Source organism: Suricata suricatta, chromosome 5, assembly GCF_006229205.1.
Source record: "Suricata suricatta isolate VVHF042 chromosome 5, meerkat_22Aug2017_6uvM2_HiC, whole genome shotgun sequence".
Taxonomy (NCBI): Eukaryota; Metazoa; Chordata; class Mammalia; order Carnivora; family Herpestidae; genus Suricata; species Suricata suricatta.
In genome coordinates, this window is record NC_043704.1 from 95,546,419 (window position 1) to 95,556,401 (window position 9,983).

A 9,983-nucleotide genomic window follows, 5' to 3' on the forward strand; every position below is an offset into this window, starting at 1 on the left:
AGCCATTCAGACATCCCTAATTTTTGCTTTTAATTACACAAATACTGTTAACTGATTCACAAGATGGAAAAAAATTCTTTCACTTCTCCATGTTCCTTTGAGTCTTTGTGTACATGCAAACTATCATTTTTTATAGTTATAATCAGAAGGTAGATATAATGTTCTTTTCCCTCTTGCGGCCAAAAAAAAGTCAATGCATTGTTACAGATTCTTCAAAATAATAATTAAGCAGTTCCCCCATAGTCCATCAAGTTTGATATACCATAGTTTCTTCAACCGTTTCAATTTTTATTGAAAATTTAGGTTTTCTGCATTTCACTAATGAAAGTAATGGTATTTTAATTTCCATGCGCAAAATGGTTTTTTTGTGTTCATATGTGTACATACAGGGTTGGGATGTGAAGAGGGGTATTTCCATATGACACATTCTCTAGGGGGGGAGCAATTATAAATTGGTTTTGCTCCTTAAGTAGAATGCCAATTGTTTTAGAATATGAGAATTTCAATTTTGGCTGACTATAGAGGTTTTAACACGGTTTGAAGAATAAATATGACACATGGAAATAGGTGTAGACTCATTTCCTCATTCGTTTACTCAGTCTTAGCCACAGCATCAGATACAAAGAGAATCACATTCCTTCTAAATGTCACTAGTATAGGAATTAGATACATAGGGTATAAATATTGATTTTTTAAATTTAAAGTATGTATAAGAAAAAGCATTCAGGAAATCTACTTGAGCTATAAATCTGGTCTATAAAAAGGGAAAAGAAGGATCTAGTATTTGGGACATAAGGAAAGTGCAGATCTGGAACATGCTATGCATTTCCCTTCGTTCTAAAGAATATGCCTATAATTCTGAACTAAGTTGAATATTCTCAACGCTACTAAATTCCTGTTAGACTTTAAGCACGACTTTTCAGTTGTTTGCTAATACGGAGTCCCTCCAAATTCCTAAAAGGCTTTCAAGCCTTACATTTCTGCTGTTTTTTCCATTTATTTCGCCAGCGGTCCTGCACCGCATGCCCCTGTGGGGGCTGGTGAGATACGGTGGAGACAATATTGGATTTGGAAACTGCAGGCCTGGGTTTGAGTTCTGGCCCCACCGCTTCACTGGCTTTGAGGTCTCGGGCAAGTCACATACCTCTCACACTCTCATCTATGAAACCAGGGTAATAATGCTTGCTTCTGCTGCTACCGCATTGGGTTTCCGTGAATGTCAAAAATCAAAATACATTTTTGGAAGTCTATGCTAAAACTTCTACGCATGCGAGTCATTTATAATTTTCATAGTTGGAATTAAGGAAACACAATATATGCACATCTCTCTCTCTATATGTGTGTATATATATATCTACAAACACACGTACACCAACACTATGCTAAGAGGAAAATTTTAGAATGTAGCAGAAATCTCTGGATTTTACAGAGGTAGACATGGACATTTTCTACAAAAGAAAAATGGCAAGAGACAGTTCTTGAACAAATATGTATCTTTGAAAACTAAAGCTTAGCCCAATTTAGTATAATTGCTGAAAGCTCTCAAAAAATTTAAGGTCAGTTAAGAAAGCACATTCAAAGAGTAGGCACATTTAAGGGCACTTGTGTGCCTCAGTCGGTTAAGTGTACTGACTCTTGATTTCAGCTCAGATCGTGACCTCATGGTTTGGGAGTTCAAGACATGCGTTGGGCTCTGTGCCAACAGTGTGAACCCTGCTTGGGATTCTATCTCCCTCTATCCCTGCCCCTCCCTGTTCACACACTCTGTCTCTCAAATATAAATAAATAAATAAATAAACAAACAAACAAAACGAATGCGCACATCATATTTTTTATTTTCAGATAATGACCATCAACCAGTCTTATTTCTGTACAGAGTAAATGAGTTATCCATTTTTAACTGGCTGTTATGTCAATGTCTTGCTGAAAATATGCACATCCGTCACCTCAGTTAGTCATCCCAGTAGGCCTGAAGCAAGCAGCCCTCCTGTTTCACAGACGAGGAAACCGGATCTCAGAGACTTTGAGGACCTTGCTCAATGTTAATAGGCTGAGAACTGTCTGGCTGAAGTTCCAGGGGTGTCTGGCTCCTTATCCCACTCTCAGCTAAGAGTCTCAGACCTCCTGATTTAGGCCCAGCTAACAAAAATCCAAAAAGGAATGTTCCAAATCAAAGAAATGTGCCTACAGAGAGTAAAGCTGTCAGAGGTGCAAATGTGCCCAGGAGACATTTAGGCGTCTGAGTCTTGGCTGTAAAGAGTTTGAAAGGTGAGTGCCAAACACTGGGTTCCAGCTTTTTCTATTCAGTTATCTCAAGTCAGAACCAGCAATACCAGTGCTTTTATGAATGATCCTAAATGCTTCTAGTAAGAGAAGAGCCTTAGTAATCTTGTTTGCAAAGTCATAACAGGTGGTTGAGTTTCCTCCTCACCCTTTATGGAAAAAAACAAAAAAAAACGTACCCCAAACCTACATTTTGAAATTATTAACACAAAATGAATTAAACCCTTTCTAAAATCATTAGCAGACTCATCATGAGAGAAAGCAAATGTAGAAACAAGTGCAGTTAAGAATTTTGGAGAGCCAGCCAGCTCTTCCCCAAGAGATTTAGGCTAGGATTTAATTGTCTGTTATATTTTGCATGACCCATTTCTGAGTTGAAGAGACTGTCCTTGGGGCAACATATATTTAGAAAAAGGATGTAGGATGGTTACTATAAAAAAAATTCCAGAAAACAACAAAGACTCGTGAAAGGGTGGAGCAATTGAAACCCTTGTGCACTGCTGGTGGGACTGTAAATTGATGTAGGCACTAAGGAAAACGGCATGGAGGTTCCTTAAACAATTAAAAATAGAACTACCCTGTGATCCAGCAACCCTACTTCTGGATAGATACCCAAAAGGAATTCAAGGCAGGGTCTCAAAGAAATATTTGTACACCCATGTTCATGTCAGCATAGTTCCCAACAGCTGAAGACTAGAAGCAACCCAGCTATCTATCGATGGATAAATAAACCAGATGTGGCCTACACTCACGATGGAACAGTATTCGGTCTTAAAAGAGAAAGAAATTCTGACATAGGTTATAACATGGATAGACCTTGAGGATATTATGCTAGGTAAATAAGTGAGTCACAAAAAGACAAATACTGTATGATTCCACTCCTATAAAGCACCTAAAATTGTCAAATTCATAGAGATAAAAAGTAGAATAGTGATTGCCAGTGCCAGAAAGAAATGGGGGGTTGTGGTTTAATTGATACAGAGTTTCAGAGAAGCAAATTACCAAATGGGTATGGAAGAACTCATAATAGTTACAGGGAAAGCTGGGGAATCAGGCCGAGGAAATAATCCAGAACCACTGAGCACCCAATAGCAAGAACCCTGGGCCACCTCTTAGGCTGTCATCACCAAGATGAATCAATGACCACTATGGTCAGTTTTTCTTGTTACTCTGGGTCCAGATTAAGATTCTAGGGATAGAGCTTGAAATTGGCCCTACTTATAACCACACATTACCGAGAGCACCATTAAATGTGTCTAAAGGTATGGGGCACAAAAAACCAGTTCCCATAAAGCTAAGTTCAGAAGCTCCTCACAAATAAGTGGGAACAAAATGATGGATGTAAAAGAAAAGCAACAAATATTCATACTTCTTAATTATAGGAAAACTATATGTAAGGATCAATAATTTCAGGGAAGGCGGCAGGATTTGGGAATTTTAAGACTCATCAGAGGATAATATGATAGTGCATGCAAAATTAGGGCTGTTCCAAAAATCAAAGGACCTACAATCCTCACAGAAATAATTGTTCTAGAAGATTCTTAAAGTAAGAATTGTTGTTATTGCATTTTTCTGTTTTGTTTTATTTTGTTTTGTTTTGTTTTGTTCAGTCATGATTCCTACTGACAGTTCTAGCAAGACTGGCAGTGAGATTGTAGCCAAGGAGCCATGTGTGAACCAGAATTAAAGACTGATTCATAAAAGGATTCACAAAGGATTCTATGGGTTGCATGCAGCAATCATGGTCAGTAAGAAACTGAAGTGTTTGAATCAAAAGCACAGTAAATCACTGCCTAGAAAGGAAAGGAGAAACCACTCTAAAAATTTAATGCAAACGCCTGCCTTTAAAAGCATTGGAAGCTCTGGAAGAGCAAAAAGAAAGAGTAGAACGTAAACAAGAGACCCGGAAGTGGCCTGCCCCTCCGCCTTCCCCCCTGCGTCATGGAAACATGGCTGCTTCTCCTGCCACTGCATCTCCTGAGGTGCTCCCAGTGCTGCTACTAAAACCTCAGAATGTCTATATCACCAGTGTCTGCTTCTCAAGAAGTCACCCTTCTTGCTGCCTTCCCACCTCTCACCAGTGGTTTCCATTACACCTCACTGGAAGCCAGCTGGGGAATGAGTTTTTCCAGCATCCAGGCCCCAGTAATACCAGTGGAATGGTGCTGAATACCAACAGACCATAACTGACACAGGACCAGCTAAACGCAACACACATATTGGATTCCTAGAGAAATCTTCTGATAACTTCCCAGTGGGTTTGGAATAGACACCAACACATCAACATGGCCTTTGAGGCCCCCCCATGACCTAGTTTTTGCATACCTCTCTAGTCTGGCCCCCCTGACCTGTCTCAAATGTGCTGAATGATGTTCAGCCACCAAGTTCAACTTTACTTTTAAGGATTTCACAGATGGCACTCTGTGAACTTAGAACACTCCCTCTTGTCTCTCTCTCAATACAGAATCAGCCCCCCACAATGCTTAGTTGGTGAAACTAACCTACTCTTCAGATTTTTAACTTACCTACTACTTTTTCAGAAAAACATCTCCTACTCTTCTCCACCCATTAGTGTAAATGAACAGTCCCGTTGTAGTCTCTCATGAAAGCGTGTGCTATATATTTGGTTCACCTATTATAGTTTGTAACTGTATGTATATCCATGAATAATTTAATATCTCTGTTTCTAAAATCTTAAGATCCATGAATGTACTATGTCTACTTGGATCAATGTTATATCCCCAGTGACTAATACAGAGTATCTGGATATTTTTTAAATTAACGAATAAATAAATAAGTTGCCTGAAAGAATGTACATCAAACTAATGTCAATGGCTACTTCTTTTTTTTACATTTTTTTTAATGTTTATTTATTTTGATAGCTAGAGTGAGCATTAGCAGGGGAGGAGCAGAGAGAGAATGTGACACAGAATCTGAAGCAGGCTCCAGGTTCTGAGCTGTCAGCACTGAGCCCAGTGTGGGGCTTAAATCCCTGAGCTGCGTGATCATGACCTGAGCCAAAGTTGGACACTTAACCAACTGAGCCATCCAGGAGCTCCATCAGTGGCTACTTTAAGACAAGTGGAAAGAGCAACTTTTTAGTATACACTTTTATTTTAATGCTTTTTAGCAGGAATGAATTACTCTTATGTTTAAGAAAAGACACATTTTCTTGCATATACTTTCCATTTAAGAGACTCTCAATTCTAAGAAGTCATCCTAAGAACCTAGGCAGCACTGCTCACTGATATTTGTATACATGGGTATTCATTAAAACATTAATAATCAAAAATTGTTGCCAGCATAGAAATCAAACAAAAGAAACTTACTGATGCCCATGGTTAAGTACATGGACAGATAGTCCTAACATATTAAATGAACAATCAGGTTATAATTGACTGGAAGCTATAAACTGAACTATTTTACTAGTTAGTAGAATTGTGCATGAATTTTTGTCTTTTATTTTGCTTATTTCCATTTTTACATTATCTAAAAATAAATATATGTTTCTTTTTAAATAAGAAAAACATTATAAAAACAAGGAAAAAGTTTCTTCTAAATTAAGGAAATGGTACAAAGAGAACAAAAAAGAGGTCTTCCCTAAGAGAGTGACATAGGTACTTTCAGATGGTCAGCCAATTGTTGGTTGTGGCCCACCTCCTCACGATCAAGTGACAACAGTGAGATCTACAAAGAGCAATGATGGAAGATCCAAGGTCACACAGGTGATCTGAAGTCTAAACCCACTGCTTTCTGGAACACTGTAGTGTGAACCATTGTCTAGGTAAGGAATAGAGTATGAGCACAGTGGGGTAAAATCTTCGTGTCCAACAAAGGAGCTTGGGTCAAGGATTTCTCTAATAGGTTCAAGGGTTAGATTGTTTCCAATATGCCCAAATGGACATCATGCTGTAGCTGTTGGACCCTATTTGAATTTATTTTATGTGCTACTAACAAAAAGAAAATATGTCTGTAAAGTAATAAAGTTATTGCACATGTTAAAAATTAGAGTTATAGTACCCATTCCACATATATTGATTTATATTTATTTCATTTCAATTTGAGGCTCTAACTACTCATCAGAAATGGGCTCCTTAAACTAGCTAAATGGTGTCGAGCTCATATACACAAGAAAAAAGTGGTTAAAAGCATCTTGTGTCAAAATCCTCCTCCAATTTGACATCACAGAAGGCAAAATTGACTTTAATACTTTCTCTACATTATTGCTCTACAGGATAAAATGCTGGCTTTTCCCAACATCTCTTTTAGGCAGCAGCATCTTTAAATCAGAATAAATATATTAGGAGACCAAAGAATCTGAAATTTCCCCAAAGAAGCAAAGTTAACAAAGCCAGCAGGAGGCCAGCTAGTGTCGTGACCTTGTCAAAAAATATCTCTTCACCGCCACCATTGAAATCATCTCCCTCTGTAACAGTCACATTCTTTTCACTTAAGATAATAATGGATTTTTTTTCTGGGAGGAGGGTCATATTAAGTGACTTCAGTCTGTATTACTGTAAATTAGTGAACTGATCCTTTTCTCTGTGGTAGCAAGGAGAGGGGATATTTTCTGAAGAGATGAGAGTGGGGTGAAAACCGAATGTAAGGGGACGGACTAGAGGCCCTCTCAGAATGGAAAGGCTGGGGCTTCCGAAGCGGTGGCGGCCATCTGAGAGGTCTGTTTACCTGGGAGAAGAGCACGAGGGAGCCCAGGCTTTTTTGTTTGGCTTTACTTTGCTGTGTTTTTCTCAAGGACTGATCCTTTCATCAAAATCCACTTGCTGAAAACAAAAGCATGGACTGAGGTCTTCCATTTGACAGACTAGAAAGAAAAAAAATAAGAATAAATTGCAAACCTCAATGAAGAATTTTGGATAAATAAATTCATTGCGATAACAGAAAAATTCAATTAGCTCTATGGCTTTGGAAACCTCTTTTGAACAATAGGGATAAAGACTTACATTGTTTAGCTCTGAATTTCTTCAACATGTTCTTTTCAGAAAAGCATCCCCCTGTTAGCATTACTACTTTAGGACCCACTGGTATTTAAATGGTGACATTTTCCTTAATGTCCTCTCATACTTAAAATCAATACTTTTCCTCTTCATATTCTCCCAAGAAAAGTCCAATACATTCTGTAGAATTAACTAAAAAATGGTTTTCAGCTCCTTTCAATTTTTTTCCTAAAATACCATCCAAAGATATAAAAATTAGAGAATAATTAGAGAAAGTGGGATCTTTTTCATTAATGTTTTAATGTTGAGGAAAGATTCAGAACTATCGTGTAGGCTTAATTGGCTACCACAGTTCTTGCAAAGGCAACAGCAGTATGGGGAACATTCAAAGGAAGAGTCAAAGAGATCCGGTGTCTTAGCATTTTTGCCACAAACTAGCTGTGTGATCTCATGGAAAAACAATGATTCCCAGATTTTAATCATTTATGTCTCACTACTTTTTTCTTGTATCTGTATACCATAAGTACTGTTTACTTACCATTTTCATCATCTTGATTTATTTTTTATACTTTGATCATTTTATTTTAAAAGAACATATCAATAGAAAGCCACGTTCCATAAATACCACTTAGTCATAAAAATAAGCACAATGAAAACCTGTAATACTATTAGGTTCTAGCAAGATACTTGGGGTTGACATACTACTTCCTGGGCACACTTTAAAGCACACATTCCTGTTAGAGTTGCCCATGTGACCAGTTCTATGGAATGGATGTGAGGGAGGTACACATAGCACTTCTAGGCCAAATAATTTAATGACAGTATGCAGTGCTCCCTATTTTCTTCCTCTGATGTGGCAAGAAGAAAGCTTCTAGATGTTGCTGCCATAAGACGGTAGAGCCTCAGGCCTGGTTCCTGAGAAATACTGTCACAGACCTGATTCCAAACACTATTATATCCATTAAGATATAAACTTTGATTAAGAAATATACTTTTAATTAGTTCAGACACTGAGACTTTGGGTGTATTTTTTGCCCACAGCAAAACTTAACCTATTTTGATTACAACACTGTGGCCTGCCAAAGACTATGGTCTCTTTGTCTTATTGCTCCTTATTCAAAAAAGGAAATACTTGGAAGTATGATAGATATTAGAAAAATATTAGCTCTAATTTAAGACTTTCTTCTTGAGTATAATGAAAAATTTAAGAATAATTAAAATGAGAATGATTTTTTTTCCTATACTGCAAATCTGTCTATATGCCTTGAAATACATCAGGTGAAATACCCAAACTCATTGATCCCTGGATCCTGTATCAAGAAAATTATAGAAAGTAATTGACTCTATGTTGATTAGATGAATCCATGAAAAGATGGCAGTTAGCACACAATAAAAATTTTTGGTGGGTTTTGTTTTAAAGTTACATGACATTAAAAAATAAATAATCCAGTGAAGAAATGGATAAAAGAACACGAATAGACACTTTTCCAAAGAAGACATCCAGATGGCTAACAGACACATGAAAAGATGCTCAACATCACTCATCATCAGGGAAATATAAATCAAATGAGATACCACCTCACACCATTCAGAACGGCTAAAATTAACAACTCAGGCAACAACAGATGTTGGTGAAGATGCCCAGAAATGGGAACACTTTTGCACTGCTGGTGGAAATGCAAACTGGTGTAGCCATTCTGGAAAACAGTATGGCGGTTCCTCAAAAAATTATAAATAGAACTACCCTATGACCCAGCAGTTACACTACTACATATTTACCCAAAGGATACAAAAATGTTGATTTGAAGGGGCACATGCACCCCAACATTTATAACAGCACTATCAACAATAGCCAAATGACTGAAAAAGCCCAAATGTCCATCAACTGATGAATGGATAAAGAAGCTGTGGTATATATACACAATGAAATATTACTTAGTGATCACAGAGAGTGATATCTTGCCATTTGCAACAACATAGATGGAACTAGAGTGTGTTATGCTAAGTGAAATGCATCAGAAAAAGATAAATATCATATGTTTTCAATCATATGTAGAATTTAAGAAACAAAACAGACGAACATAGGGGAAGAGAAACAAAAATAATATAAAAACAGAGAGGGAGGCCAACCACAGGAGACTTAAATACAGAGAACAAACTGTGGGCTGCTGGAGGGGTGTTGGGTGGGGGATGGTCTAAATGGGTGATGGGCATTAAGGAGGGCACTTGTGGAACAAACACTGGGTGTTATATGTAAGTGACGAATCACTAAATTTTCTTTCTGAAACCCTTATTACACTATGTGTTAACTAAGATTTGAATTTTAAACAATTAAAAATAAATATATAAAGTTACATGACATATACAATACAGCATATGTATATTTTGAATAACAAATATTTATTTTGTATGCTTCTCCCATCTAAGAGACATAGAAAACAAATCATATCCTATCTGGGACAAGCCTCTCTAGCTGGTGACCTTCATATAGAGTCCTGAATATTGGAAAGAAGTCTTCCATGAATGATCTAGATGAACCGTGTAGCAGTTAAAACAATCAATGTGGACAAATCTTCAGACGCCCTGATATGAGCAGGAAAAGAATGAAAGTAGGGAAACCAGAAAAACCAGGGAACAAGTTGTGGAAGAGGTATAGAAGTATCTCAGTTGAATTATGTTTTAGAGGGAGAGTTAAGAGTTATTGATGGTTTTAACCGTAGAGTATTCAAATAGTACCTAAAATAA